At 38.9% G+C, this 15,495-nt stretch overlaps 1 protein-coding gene across 2 annotated transcripts in view; it reads left to right on the top strand.

The window, feature by feature from the left end:
* Positions 1 to 15,495, top strand: part of mtss1 (MTSS I-BAR domain containing 1) — a 116,868-nt gene that overhangs the window by 19,022 nt on the left and 82,351 nt on the right. The gene's annotated exons all lie outside the window — the stretch shown is intronic.

Raw genomic sequence — 15,495 nt, forward strand, 5'->3', positions numbered from 1 at the left:
TACTATCATATATACTATCATCATAATACAGTCATCACACAAGATAATCACAATGAATTATTTACATTATTTACAATCAGGGGTGTGGAGGGGGGGGGGGTAGGATATGGACATCAAGTAGTGGACATAGAGAGAGAGAGAGAGAGAGAGAGAGAGAGAGAGAGATCAGAAGGCATAAGAAAAAGTATCTGCATTTGATTGTTTACATTTGATTGTTAGCAATCTGGGGAGGGTGTTAGTTTAGGGTTGTAGCTGCCTGGAGGTGAACTTTTATTGCGGTTTTGAAGGAGGATAGAGATGCCCTTTCTTTTATACCTGTTGGGAGCGCATTCCACATTGATGTGGCATAGAAAGAGAATGAGTTAAGACCTTTGTTAGTTCGGAATTTGGGTTTAACGTGGTTAGTGGAGCTCCCCCTGGTGTTGTGGTTGTGGCGGTCATTTACGTTAAGGAAGTAGTTTGACATTTACTTCGGCATCAGGGAGGTGTAGCGGATTTTATAGACCAGGCTCAGTGCAAGTTGTTTAACTCTGTCCTCCACCTTGAGCCAGCCCACTTTAGAGAAGTGGGTAGGAGTGAGGTGGGATCTGGGGTGGAGGTCTAGAAGTAACCTGACTAGCTTGTTCTGAGATGTTTGGAGTTTAGATTTGAGGGTTTTGGAGGTGCTAGGGTACCAGGAGGTGCATGCGTAATCAAAAAAGGGTTGAACGAGAGTTCCGCCAGAATCCTCAAGGTGCTTTTGTTGACCAGAGAGGAAATTCTGTAGAGAAATCTCGTTCGTTGGTTAACCTTTTTGATGACCTTGGTTGCCATTTTATCACAGGAAAGGTTAGCCTCTAGAATGGAACCTAGGTAGGTGACCTCATCTTTCCTGGTGATGACACTGTCATCTACTTTTATGGTGAAGTCATTGACTCTCTTAAGTTTGATGTGGGACCCAAACAGGATGGATTCTGTTTTACCCAAGTGGATGGATAGCTTGTTGTCAGCGAGCCAGGTGCAAGTTCTACAGAGCTCAGCACTATGGATGGATGGATTAATACTGGTATCGGCCAATACTCAAGGCTCCAGTATTGGTATTGCATCAGAAGTGGAAAAAGTTGTATCGTAATACGGATGCCAGGCTACTGGCACTGGCCTACTCATGATAGGCCAGTGGTAGGTAACGTGCGTGTGGAAGAGAATGGTGGAAAAAGCCATTAGCGTGAGCAAATAGTAGTTACCTGCAGCCATTTTAGTTTGTTCTAATACAACATGTTGCACATTGGTAATGGACCAAGCAGTGAAACAAGCTGAAAGGACATTTTGTTGTGGCTTCGCCAGCAAACATATGACCAATGTTGTTTTTTTGACACATACTTGCTGATGAGGTTGCATCAGCACTTTATCAGCCGGTTTTCTTGCATAGCAGAGCAGACCTTCTATTGATCAGCCGCTTGGCCACATCACCAGTGACCTTTTCCACTCCTCCGTCCATCCTGATGTCTTCTCCACCACCCTCTGTGTCCATGTGCAGACGTCTGCTTCCTCCCACCCTCTCCTCCCTGGCGTCATCCCACTGCTTCACCAGGATTCAATTAGTGGTCTTCTCCTTGTTAAGTGTTTACTTGAAAGGAAAATGTTGCACCAAACAGCAGACCTGCCTTCCTCCTGGCCACTGAAATTGAAACCTTGTGTGTGTGTGAGACGTGTGTATACTTTTACTTGTACAGTGGAACCTCCCTGAGGTCGAAAACAATCAATTCCAGTACACAATTTCTGCCATAGTGAATCCTGGAACTCGGTCAAACTGTCACCATCATAAAACCTTGATTAATGGTTTAGTCACATTCTAGTGCTTGGTCACATTTATTTAAAAAATATGTTCTCTTAAAACACTTATAGTTAGGGATGATACTCTAAACCGGTTTTCCCGGTTGTTCGATAAGAAAAGAACCGAGTCCTCGGACTCGAATCCCTTTTTGAGAACCGGTACCCGTTATCGAGACCACTATAGTAAAGAAAAAGAGTTGGTTCTTTATTCGAATCCCTCGGAAGGAATCCCGTCCCGACCAGAAATGCTCCGTGTGACATCACAAGAAATGGCGTCACGTAGCTCAGTCATTAGGCGCAGATAGTGAAAGCAGGAAAAAAATGGACGGCAAAAAAGCGCTCCAATGTGTAATAAAGTTCAAAACAAAAGGTATAATCCAATGAATAACTTCACTGAGAGATTTGAGCAAACACATGAAGAACACTTTTACGACCAACCGGAAACATAGCAACCGATTGTTTATCAAAATATAAGTATAGATGGCAACATTGTGTTAGTGCTGAAAGATTAATTTATGATTGTTTATCAAAATATAACTATAGATGCCAGCATTGTGTACGTGCTGAAAGATTCATTTATGATTATTGTCTTTATCAAAATATAACTATAGTTGTCAACATTGTGTATGTGCTGAAAGATTAATTTATGATTGTTTATCAAAATATAACTATAAATGTCAACATTGTGTACGTGCTGAAAGATTCATTTATGATTATTGTCTTTATCAAAATATAATTTTAGTTGTCAACATTGTGTATGTGCTGAAAGATTCATTTATGATTGTTTATCAAAATATAACCATAGATGTCAACATTGTGTATGTGCTGAAAGATTAATTTATGAGTGTTTATCAAAATATAACTATAGATGTCAACATTGTGTACGTGCTGAAAGATTCATTTATGATTGTTTATCAAAATATAACTAAAGATGTCAACATTGTGTAAGTGCTGAAAGATTAAATTATGATTGTTTATCAAAATATAACTATAGATGTCAACATTGTGTATGTGCTGAAAGATTCATTTGGTTGTTTATCAAAATATAACTATAGATGTCAACATTGTGTATGTGCTGAAAGATTCATTCATTATTGTTTATCAAACTAACTATAAATGTCAACATTGTGTATGTGCTGAAAAATTCATTCATTATTGTTTATCAAACTAACTATAAATGTCAACATTGTGTATGTGCTGAAAGATTCATTCATTATTGTTTATCAAACTATAACTATAAATGTCAACATTGTGTATGTGCTGAAAGATTCATTCATTATTGTTTATCAAACTATTACTATAGATGTCAACATTGTGTACGTGCTGAAAGATTCATTTATGATTGTTTATCAAAATATAACTATAGATGTCAACATTGTGTACGTGCTGAAAGATTCATTTATGATTGTTTATCAAACTATAACTATAGATGTCAACATTGTGTACGTGCTGAAAGATTCATTTATGATTGTTTATCAAAATATAACTATAGATGTCAACATTGTGTACGTGCTGAAAGATTCATTTATGATTGTTTATCAAACTATAACTATAGATGTCAACATTGTGTACGTGCTGAAAGATTCATTTATGATTGTTTATCAAAATATAACTATAGATGTCAACATTGTGTACGTGCTGAAAGATTCATTTATGATTGTTTATCAAACTATAACTATAGATGTCAACATTGTGTACGTGCTGAAAGATTCATTTAAGGTTGTTGCCTTTGGTAAAAAACTTAACTCTTTTAGGTTTTGCTCACATTTTTCTTTTATTTAGACTTCGCCAACTTGGTGCTTTTCGAAACACTCATAGCAATCATGTGTTTAAGAAATACTAATATTATAAAAATACTTAAATGTGGAATAATAAATGTTAAAAGTATATCAAACAAACCTTTAACAAAGTGATCACTGCAAATTAATGCAATCTTTGACTGTGGGAGCTGCATTCTTTTGTCGTCGTCGTCATTTCGTAAAATCTTGCACACTCAAGGATCACATGCTTTTTCGTGGAAATAGGCCGATACTGATTAGTGACCGATCGTCACATCCCTAAAACTGATGCAAAGGCGATTCATTCAGATGTTGCTCATGTTTAATTTTTTGAGTAACATTACGGTAAGTTGACCACTGTAGAGCGATGACCTTTAAAATATGTGTTCATAGAAAGCCTTATTACAATCAGGAGTACACATGGAGAGATAGACGGGTATGAGTCAACAGGTAGTGACATGGATGAGTGATGCTCAGGGGAAGGTGTGGCTCACACTCACACAGTTCCGCTTAAAGACTTGCAGATTTTGGTGGCCTTTGAAGTAGTTGTGTAGCATCTACTCACTGTTCAGTGGCCATTTCTACAAATGATGTCCTTAGTATGTAACTGAGTACCTGCACCTGGTTTTATAGCTGGCTAGCATTATCAATCCATTGTGGCTGTTATTGGGAGTGTAATGAATCGCATAGCAGACTGGTGACTAGTCCAGGGTGTAGTACACCATTTCTCCTAATTTATCTGGTACACTGTAGACTCCTGCCCCGTGTAAAGAATTGAATGCAGGCATGGTTAAATATTAGTCTGGTATTGAGATGCTGAGTAAATACTTGAGTATTAAATTACTTTCTCGCTAAGGGCAGCGCAGTTAATAAATTATTCATGTGTTACTGTCGAGCCTTCACACATAACAATTGGAACCGCCATCTGGCGCAGTTGCGAGCCTCTTGTTTCAGTCAACATTCAATCAATTGTACTACCGAATACTTAAATTCTAAATCTGTGAAAATAATGTATAGTTTGTGGTTCATAATCATCATGGCTGAACAAACAACTAAATCATCAGAAGCCACAAAGTGGAGCAAATTGCATCCTCCGAAAAACCAGGACTCGTCCGCAGAGACGCGATGCCATCGGGATTGAGTTTCCTAATTATCAGTTCAGCCTGATTTTCCACTCTGACCTTGATTTGTATGATCGAATCTAAGCTGTGTGTATTTGTATATGGGACGTGCCGAGGATCTACCTTATTACACACCAGCATAGATACAAATGAAATGTAGGACGTGCGAGTCAGAATATGGTGAGAATATTTACTATGAACTTGAACAAGCTGATTAATTGCAGATTTACACAATGGTCTGCTCATGATTCATTGACCCAGTAGGTTCTCTTGAAACTCATTCATGGTTTAGAGTCTTACTATTTCTTTTATGACATGCGTTGGTTATCAATAAAAACCTGCACTCAGCGTCAAGGGTTGGAATCCAACCCTAACTCCTACCTCAACCTCAACCCTAACCATAACCCTGGCCTTAGCCCTAAAGGCCTACTGAAATGACATTTTTTTATTTAAACGGGAATAGCAGATCCATTCTATGTGTCATACTTGATCATTTTGCGATATTGCCATATTTTTGCTGAAAGGATTTAGTAGAGAACAACGTCGATAAAGTTCGCAACTTTTGGTCTCTGATAAAAAAAAACCTTGCCCCTACCAGAAGTAGCGTGACGTTGTCAGTTGTTCACTCCCTCATATTTTCCTATTGTTTTCAACGCAGCTAGAGCGATTCGGACCATTACCCCATTAATTTGAGCGAGGATGAAAGATTCGTGGACGAGGAACGTTAGAGTGACGGACTAGAATGCAGTGAAATACATATTTTTTTTCGCTCTGACCGTAACTTAGGTACAAGCTGACTCATTGGATTCCACACTCTCTCCTTTTTCTATTGTGGATCACGGATTTGTATTTTAAACCACCTCGGATACTATATCCTCTTGAAAATGAGAGTCGAGAACGCGAAATGGACATTCAGTGCCTTTTATCTCCACGACAATACATCGACGAAACGCTTTAGCTACGAGCTAACGTGATAGCATCGTGCTTTAACTGCATATAGAAACAAAAAAAATAAACCCCTGACTGGAAGGATAGATAGAAGATCAACAATACTATTAAACCGTGGACATGTAACTACACGGTTAATGCTTTCCAGCCTGGCGAAGGTTAACAATGCTGTGCTAACGACGCCATTGAAGCTAACTTAGCAACCGGACCTTACAGAGCTATGCTAAAAACATTAGCTCTCCGCCTACGCCAGCCAGCCTTCATCTGCTCATCAACACCCGTGCTCACCTGCGTTCCAGCGATCGACGGAAGGACGAAGGACTTCACCCGATGCGTTTGGCGGCCCGGAGACGTAGGAAGTCAAGGTGAGGTCGCGGCTAGCGCGTCTGCTCTCCAACAAAGTCCTCCTGGTTGTGTTGCTGTAGTCCGCTGCTAATACACCGATCCCACCTACAACTTTCTTCTTTGCAGCCTTCATTGTTCATTAAACAAATTGCAAAAGATGTCCAGAATACTGTGGAATTATGAAATGAAAACAGAGCTTTTTGTATAGGATTCTACGGGGTACCATAACTTCCGTTAAACTGACTACGTCACGCGCATACGTCATCATACCGCGACGTTTCAGCCGGATATTTCCCGGGAGATTTAAAATGTCACTTTATAAGTTAACCCGGCCGTATTGGCATGTGTTGCAATGTTAAGATTTCATCTTTGATATATAAACTATCAGACTGCGTGGTCGCTAGTAGTGGGTTTCAGTAGGCCTTAACCCTAACCTGCTTGTGGTTAGAGTGTCCGCCCTGAGATCGGTAGGTTGTGAGTTCAAACCGAGTCATACCAAAGACTATAAAAACCTCAACCCTAACCATAACCCTAACCCAAACCCTAACCTGCTTGTGGTTAGAGTGTCCGCCCTGAGATCAGTAGGTTGTGAGTTCAAACCCCGGCCGAGTCATACCAAAGACTATAAAAATGGGAGCCATTACCTCCCTGCTTGGCACTCAGCATCAAGGGTTGGAATCCAACCCTAACCCCTACATCAACCCCAACCCCAACCCTAACCATAACCCTAGCCCTAACCCTAACCCTAACCTGCTTGTGGTTAGAGTGTCCTCCTTGAGATCAGTAGGTTGTGAGTTCAAACCGAGTCATACCAAAGACTATAAAAACCTCAACCCTAACCATAACCCTAACCCTAGCCCTAACCCTAACCCTAACCTGCTTGTGGTTGGAGTGTCCTCCCTGAGATCAGTAGGTTGTGAGTTCAAACCGAGTCATACCAAAGACTATAAAAACCTCAACCCTAACCATAACCCTAACCCTAGCCCTAACCCTAACCCTAACCTGCTTGTGGTTAGAGTGTCCGCCCTGAGATCAGTAGGTTGTGAGTTCAAACCCCGGCCGAGTCATACCAAAGACTATAAAAATGGGAGCCATTACCTCCCTGCTTGGCACTCAGCATCAAGGGTTGGAATCCAACCCTAACACCTACATCAACCCCAACCCTAACCCTAACCATAACCCTAGCCCTAACCCTAACCTGCTTGTGGTTAGAGTGTCCGCCCTGAGATCAGTAGGTTGTGAGTTCAAACCGAGTCATACCAAAGACTATAAAAACCCTAACCATAACCCTAGCCCTAACCCTAACCCTAACCTGCTTGTGGTTAGAGTGTCCGCCCTGAGATCAGTAGGTTGTGAGTTCAAACCCCGGCCGAGTCATACCAAAGACTATAAAAATGGGAGCCATTACCTCCCTGCTTGGCACTCAGCATCAAGGGTTGGAATCCAACCCTAACCCCTACATCAACCCCAACCCCAACCCTAACCATAACCCTAGCCCTAACCCTAACCCTAACCTGCTTGTGGTTAGAGTGTCCGCCCTGAGATCAGTAGGTTGTGAGTTCAAATCCCGGCCGAGTCATACCAAAGACTATAAAAATGGGAGCCATTACCTTCCTGCTTGGCACTCAGCATCAAGGGTTGGAATTGGGGGTTGAATCACCAAAAATGATTCCCGGTCATCATCCCGGGCGCGGCCACCGCTGCTGCCCACTGCTCCCCTCACCTCCCAGGGGGTGATCAAGGGTGATGGGTCAAATGCAGAGAATAATTTCGCCACACCTAGTGTGTGTGTGACAATCATTGGTACTTTAACTTTAACCTACATTGTATTGTTTCCAGTATCTTTAATGTAGAAAATGTATCCTCTGCAGCCTCCAATCTTGTAATTATGCGGACTTGCTGGAAAAAGTTTGGACACCCCTGCCTTCATCTTCTCTTTCAATCCCCCTTTTTTTCTTTCCGCCCTTCCGCCTACCGTGTGTCAAGAACAATATGGCGGATTGTCTCAGAACCTGGAAGAAGGTTGCACGGTTCAATGAAGACTCGCCGGCTCATTTCTTCTTAACAATACATTTGGTGGAGAACTCTTGCTGTCCTGGCACCTGGAACTCTCCGTGGAAGTGAGTGGAAATAAATGTCACAGAACCCCGCAGTCCTTCAACGCCACTCGCTCCTTTTGGAACAGCGAGTAAATCACTCCATGGTCCGCTGGCAGGCTGCTGAAGGCAGCGACTAAATAAGACCTCGCCTCCAGAGAGGTCAAGAAGGCATCCTTTTTTACTAGGAATGTGAATCTTAGGGCAACTCCCGATTTCAATTTGATTCCCATCCTTGAAGTGACGACTCCATTCAACACAATTGTTGCAAAATGCAGTATCATCTGGTCAATTAATTATAAGTAAACATTTGCAGGTTACCGGTTACAAAAACTTCTCTTGGCTACTGATGTACAGGACAGGCCAAACGTTTGGACACACCTTCTCATTTCAATGCTTTTTCTTTATTTTCATTACCATTTACATCAGACCTGGGCAAATGAAGGCCCGGGGGCCACATGCGGCCCGTTGAGCTTTTCAATCTGGCCCGCCGGACATTCCCAAATAATGTTTTTTATATCTTTAAGATGTAAAGTGTAGCTGCCATTATGATGTGCAGTGATGTTTTCTAATGACCGGAAGTCTTCAACTATTCTAAGTAGGGATGTCCGATAATGGCTTTTTGCCGATATCCGATATGCCGATATTGTCCAACTCTTTAATTACCGATACCGATATCAACCGATATATACAGTCGTGGAATTAACACATTATTATGCCTAATTTGGACAACCAGGTATGGTGAAGATGAGGTACTTTTTAAAAAAATGAATCAAATAAAATAAGATAAATAAATTAAAAACATTTTCTTGAATAAAAAAGAAAGTAAAACAATATAAAAACAGTTACATAGAAACTAGTAATTAATGAAAATTTGTAAAATTAACTGTTAAAGGTTAGTATTATTAGTGGAGCAGCAGCACGCACAATCATGTGTGCTTACGGACTGTATCCCTTGCAGACTGTATTGATATATATTGATATATAATGTAGGAAGCAGAATATTAATAACAGAAAGAAACAACCCTTTTGTGTGAATGAGTGTAAATGGGGGAGGGAGGTTTTTTGGGTTAGTGCACTAATTGTAAGTGTATCTTGTGTTTTTTATGTGGATTTAATAAAAAAAACAAAAAAAAACAACAACGATACTGATAATAAAAAAAACGATACTGATAATTTCCGATATTACATTTTAACGCATTTATCGGCCGATAATATCGGCAGACCGATATTATCGGACATCTCTAATTCTAAGTCTTTCAATGCTTGGAATCTGCATCATATACTAGTTACTATGGTCATCTAATTTCAGAATCAGAATCAGAATAGTTTTATTGCCATTGTTTGAGAACGGGTTCACAAACTAGGAATTTTTCTTGGTGCAATCGTGCAACATAAAACACATATAACACATATTTGGTAATAAAAAGAGCTGTAACTGAGCTATCAGATAGACTTAGAAGGAATTCATAATTAGTTACTATGGTCATCTAATTACTTACTATGGTCACTATGAGATATCTCAGACTGTAGGTGTTTTCTTTTTCACTGTTTGTTGCATTTTGGTTGCGTTTCGGTTGATTCAATCAATCAATCAATCAATGTTTATTTATATAGCCCTAAATCACAAATGTCTCAAAGGGCTGCACAAGCCACAACGACATCCTCGGCACAGAGCCCACACAAGGGACGTCGATGTGAATGACTATGAGAAACCTTGGAGAGGACCGCATATGTGGGTAACCCCCCCTCTAAGTACAGTCCTTAGTGGATCCACATAACAGTGAGAGTCCAGTCCATAGTGGGGCCAGCAGGAGACCATCCCGAGCGGAGATGGTCAGCAGCGCAGAGACGTCCCCAACCGATGCACAGGCGAGCGGTCCACCCCGGGTCCCAACTCTGGACAGCCAGCACCTCATCCATGGTCACCGGAGCCGGAATAACCCGGCGAGGGGGCAAAGGAGAAAAGAAAACGGCAGATCAACTGGTTTAAAAAAGGGGGGCCTATTTAAAGGCTAGAGTATACAAATTAGTTTTAAGATGGGACTTAAATGCTTCTACTGAGGTAGCATCTCTAACTTTCACCGGGAGGGCATTCCATAGTACTGGAGATTGTAAAATATGTTGTCAATATTCAGTGTTTTATCATTCATAGTTAATATTGTAAATCCCACATTCTTTATTTTCATGCACATTCTGGGTGTCTCATTCAGTAAAAAAAAAAATCAAATTCCATTCCGTTTTTTTAAGGCGGTCTGTCATAACGTTTTTAGCTTTCAATCATTATTGTGAGGTTTTGTATTAGTGTTCCTAAAAATAGATATACCGGCCCCCAGACACACTTTTTTATCTAAATCTGGCCACCCGAGTAAAATAATTGCCCAGGCCTGATTTACATTGTAGATTGTCACTCAAGGCATCAAAACTATGACACCTGTGAAGTGAAAACCATTTCAGGTGACTACCTCTTGAAGCTCATGGAGAGAATGCCAAGAGTGTGCAAAGCAGTAATCCGAGCAAAGGGTGGCTATTTTGAAGAAACTAGAATATAAAACAGGGGTCACCAACCTTTTTGAAAGCAAGAGCTACTTCTTGGGTACTGATTATGCGAAGGGCTACCAGTTTGATACACACTTAAATAAATTGCCAGAAATAGCCAATTTGCTCAATTTACCTTTAACTCTGTTATTATTAATAATTAATGATATTTACACTTAATTGAACGGTTTAAAAGAGGAGAAAACACGAAAAAAAAAGACAATTAAATTTTGAAACATAGTTTATCTTCAATTTCGACTCTTTAAAATACAAAATTCTACCGAAAAAAAGAAAAGAAAAACTAGCTAATTCGAATCTTTTAGAAAAAATTAAAAAAATAATTTTTTGGAACATCATTAGTAATTTTTCCTGATTAAGATTATTTTTTGAATTTTGATGACATGTTTTAAATAGGTTAAAATCCAATCTGCACTTTGTTAGAATATATAACAAATTGGACCAAGCTATATTTCTAACAAAGACAAATCATTATTTCTTCTAGATTTTCCAGAACAAAAATTTTAAAAGATATTCAAAAGACTTTGAAATAAGATTTAACTTTGATTCTACAGATTTTCTACATTTGCCAGAATAATTTTTTTGAATTTTAATCATAATAAGTTTGAAGAAATATTTCACAAATATTCTTCGTCGAAAAAACAGAAGCTAAAATGAAGAATTAAATTAAAATGTATGTATTATTCTTTACAATAAAAAAGATCATTTTACTTGAACATCGATTTAAATTGTCAGGAAAGAAGAGGAAGGAATTAAAAAGGTAAAATGGTATATGTGTTTAAAAATCCTAAAATCATTTTTAAGGTTGTATTTTTTCTCTAAAATTGTTTTTCTGAAAGTTATAAGAAGCAAAGTAAAAAAATTAATGAATTTATTTAAACAAGTGAAGACCAAGTCTTTAAAATATTTTCTTGGATTTTCAAATTCTATTTGAGTTTTGTCTCTCTTAGAATTAAAAATGTTGGGCAAAGCGAGACCAGCTTGCTAGTAAATAAATACAATTTAAAAAAATAGAGGCAGCTCACTGGTAAGTGCTGCTATTTGAGCTATTTTTAGAACAGGCCAGCGGGCTACTCATCTGGTCCTTATGGGCCACCGCGTTGGTGACCCCTGATATAAAACATGTTTTCTGTTATTTCACCTTTTTTTTGTTAAGTACATAACTCCACATGTGTTCATTCATAGTTTTGATGTGACAATCTACAATGTAAATAGTCATGAAAATAAAGAAAACGTATTGAATGGGAAGGTGTGTCCAAACATTTGGCCTGTACTGAATACGTGAACTATGGGAGGAAAAAAACGTATTTAAAAAAAAATAAAAAAATCTTGAAAATGTTTAATTGATTCCGAACTGTAATATAAAATAATCACAATTCAGATATGAAACTATTTTTTCTGGCACCCTTAATGGTAGCTAAACTGCGATGTCACTTGGGCTGTAGCTATCGAATATTCCAGTCATCAAGTATTCCTCTGGAAATGTATTTGATTGATCGAGTAATCAGATTACAGATGTTTGTTTGGTTAAAGAGCAATTCTAAACACACAAAGGATAAGATTCTTAATAATTAGAGATGTCCGATAAATGCTTTAAAATGTAATATCGGAAATTATCGGTATCCGTTTCAAAAAGTAAAATGTATGACTTTAAAACGCCGCTGTGTACACGGATGTAGGGAGAAGTACAGAGCGCCAATAAACCTTAAAGGCACTGCCTTCGCGTGCCGGCCCAGTCACATAATATCTACGGCTTTTCACACACACAAGTGAATGCAATGCATACTTGGTCAACAGCCATACAGGTCACACTGAGGGTGGACGCATAAACAACTTTAACACTGTTACAAATATGCGCCACATTCATACTTGGTCAACAGAAGTACAGAGCGCCAATAAACCTTAAAGGCACTGACTTTGCGTGCCGGCCCAATCACATAATATCTACGGCTTTTCACACACACAAGTGAATGCAAGGCATACTTGGTCAACAGTCCTACAGGTCACACTGAGGGTAGCCGTATAAACAACTTTAACACTGTTACAAATATGCGCCACACTGTGAACCCACACCAAACAAGAATGACAAACACATTTCGGGAGAACATCCGCACCGTAACACAACATAAACACAACAGAACAAATACCCAGAATCCCTCGCAGCACTAACTCTTCCGGGACGCTACAATATACACCCCCCGCTACCCCAACCACACCCCCCCTAAGTTACCCCGCCCACCTCAACCTCCTCATGCTCTCTCAGGGAGAGCATGTCCCAAATTCCAAGCTGCTGTTTTGAGGCATGTTAAAAAAAATAATGCACTTTGTGACTTCAATAATAAATATGGCAGTGCCATGTTGGCATTTTTTTCCATAACTTGAGTTGATTTATTTTGGGAAACCTTGTTACATTGTTTAATGCATCCATCGGGGCATCACAACAAAATTAGGCATAATAATGTGTTCATTCCACGACTGTATATATCAGTATCGGTTGATATCGGAATCGGTAATTAAGAGTTGGACAATATCGGATATCGGCAAAAAAGCCATTATCGAACATCTCTATTAATAATGAACGATTAATTGGTTTCAGTCAATACAACTAAATGGCATATTACTTTATGTTCAAGGTTATGCATTTATGAACCCTACATTTAGACCAGCTGGCTAAAAATAAAAAACATTTATTTTAGATTTAGGGTTTTTGCAGTGTTAAAACTAAAATAAAGACACTTCTAAATTGTGAAGTTTAAAAGTTTTTATGTGAAACCGTCAGGCGCCACGGTATTATTGTGAAGACATTGAAACGGAAATACTGCGTTATCTACAATACGGTTACATCCCTGACGTTCATACACCAGTGTGGGTGGCAAAGTGGGTGAAGTGTCTTCTCACAACCACAGTGACTGGGATGGCAAAAGCTCGATTCGTACTAGGAACTTAAGTTTCTGCACGGCAGCTCTACCATCCGAGCCACACCTGGTAGAATACCCCAGATAACTGCAATCTACAGGACTGGAGTACAACAGTAGAATTTAGGACTTTTTGAGTGTATAACTAGACTTTTACCAAGTACGGTAGATTGTTAAATGTTTTACACAATAACTTTGACCTCATACCATCCAGACTGTTGGTGGCATATCACTGATGTTCAGTATCTTTGCATGGATATTTGGGAATACTGCATAATGCATGCTGGTGACAGTCCAAGACTGCAGTCTCCTCACATGGCTGGGTCGTCTGTAAATGGATGTTACATTCCTGGCGTTTGCAGCGAACCCTAGTAGAATGTGAAAGTTAGGTGAGAAGTAGCGAGGAACCCGAGGCAAATAAATCTCATTCTTCAGTAATCGAAGCTGGTGCCGAGTCTGTATCATTTAAAGTCAAGCTTTGCTGTGCGATAATGGTACAGTAAAAGTTCTTGTGAGCAACTTTGAATTTTGCTCAGCATTAGCATCAGCTGATAGCTGTTAGCCTTTTTCTAAACTACAGTACAGGCCAAAAGTTTGGACACACCTTCTCGTTCAGTGAGTTTTCTTTATTTTCATGACTATTTACATTGTAGATTGTCACTGAAGGCATCAAATCAGTGTTTCCCACACATTCATTTATTTGTGGCGGCCCGCCACGAAAGAATTACGTCCGCCACAAATTTTAAAAAAAATAAAATAATTTTTTTTGTTTTTTTTTGTCCTTTCTAGCTTCTCAGGCAAATCATATAGTTGATGTAGATGCCCATATAGGCTGTTCAGATTTACTTTACAAAAGAGAAATGTAGGATACTTCTCTTGTTGCCTTATTTGTATTTACCCACTACTGTTTTCTGTTTATTTGTTACTGACTGTGGCAGGACACCTCTGCCTCTGTTTCACTTTATGTTGCTGGTAAATAATATGGTTGTAGTAGTAGGCTAAAGTTGAATTATTTAGTATGCACTAAAGGGGCAGAGCTTTAAGAGACATTTTAGCTTTTATATTTTATAAGATATATTTTTTGTAAGAACCACAATTAATAAATATATTTCAGTGAATAACTTATTGTTCAAATCTGTATATAAATATGTACATAAAGTGTTGTAATTATATTGTAAAATGGATGGATGGATGGACGTTTAAAACAAAACTGTTATTAATTAGTAAGTATACATTTTTTGAGCCTTTTTAGAGAAAATCATATCATTGTAGTAAATTATGCAAATTACTCGATGATGTCATGGTGACCACGCCCACAGCCACGCCCCCACCGCCACAGGTATCTTGGCAGTTTATGGGAAACACTGCAAATCTATGACACCTGTGAAGTGAAAAACATTTCAGGTGACTACCTCTTGAAGCTCATGGAGAGAATGCCAAGAGTGTGCAAAGCACTAATCAGAGCAAAGGGTGGCTATTTTGAAGAAACTAGAATATAAAACCTGTTTTCAGTTATTTCACCTTTTTTTGTTAAGTACATAACTCAAAGTTCAATCAATCAAAAGTTTATTCATAAAGCCCTAAATCACAAGTGTCTCAAAGGGCTGCACAAGCCACAACTCCTCATGGGTTAATTCCAAGTTTTAATGCCTTCAGTGACAATCTACAATGTAAATAGTCATGAAAATAAAGAAAATGCATTGAATGAGAAGGTGTCCAAACTTTTGGCCTGTACTGTATATCATACTTAAAAACTGTACTTCTCTTGGGAATTTCTCAACCTTTATGATATAATTTTTAAGGGCTTTGGATGCCTCCATACTCCAAGCAAAGTTGTTAGAACTAAGTCCTCCAACAAACTCAAATTTCAGGATCTGACACAATAGGTTGCTAACCGTTTTTAGCATTGACCAAAACCTGCATT

The sequence above is a fragment of the Entelurus aequoreus genome, linkage group LG26 (assembly GCF_033978785.1).
Source record: "Entelurus aequoreus isolate RoL-2023_Sb linkage group LG26, RoL_Eaeq_v1.1, whole genome shotgun sequence".
Classification (NCBI taxonomy): Eukaryota; Metazoa; Chordata; class Actinopteri; order Syngnathiformes; family Syngnathidae; genus Entelurus; species Entelurus aequoreus.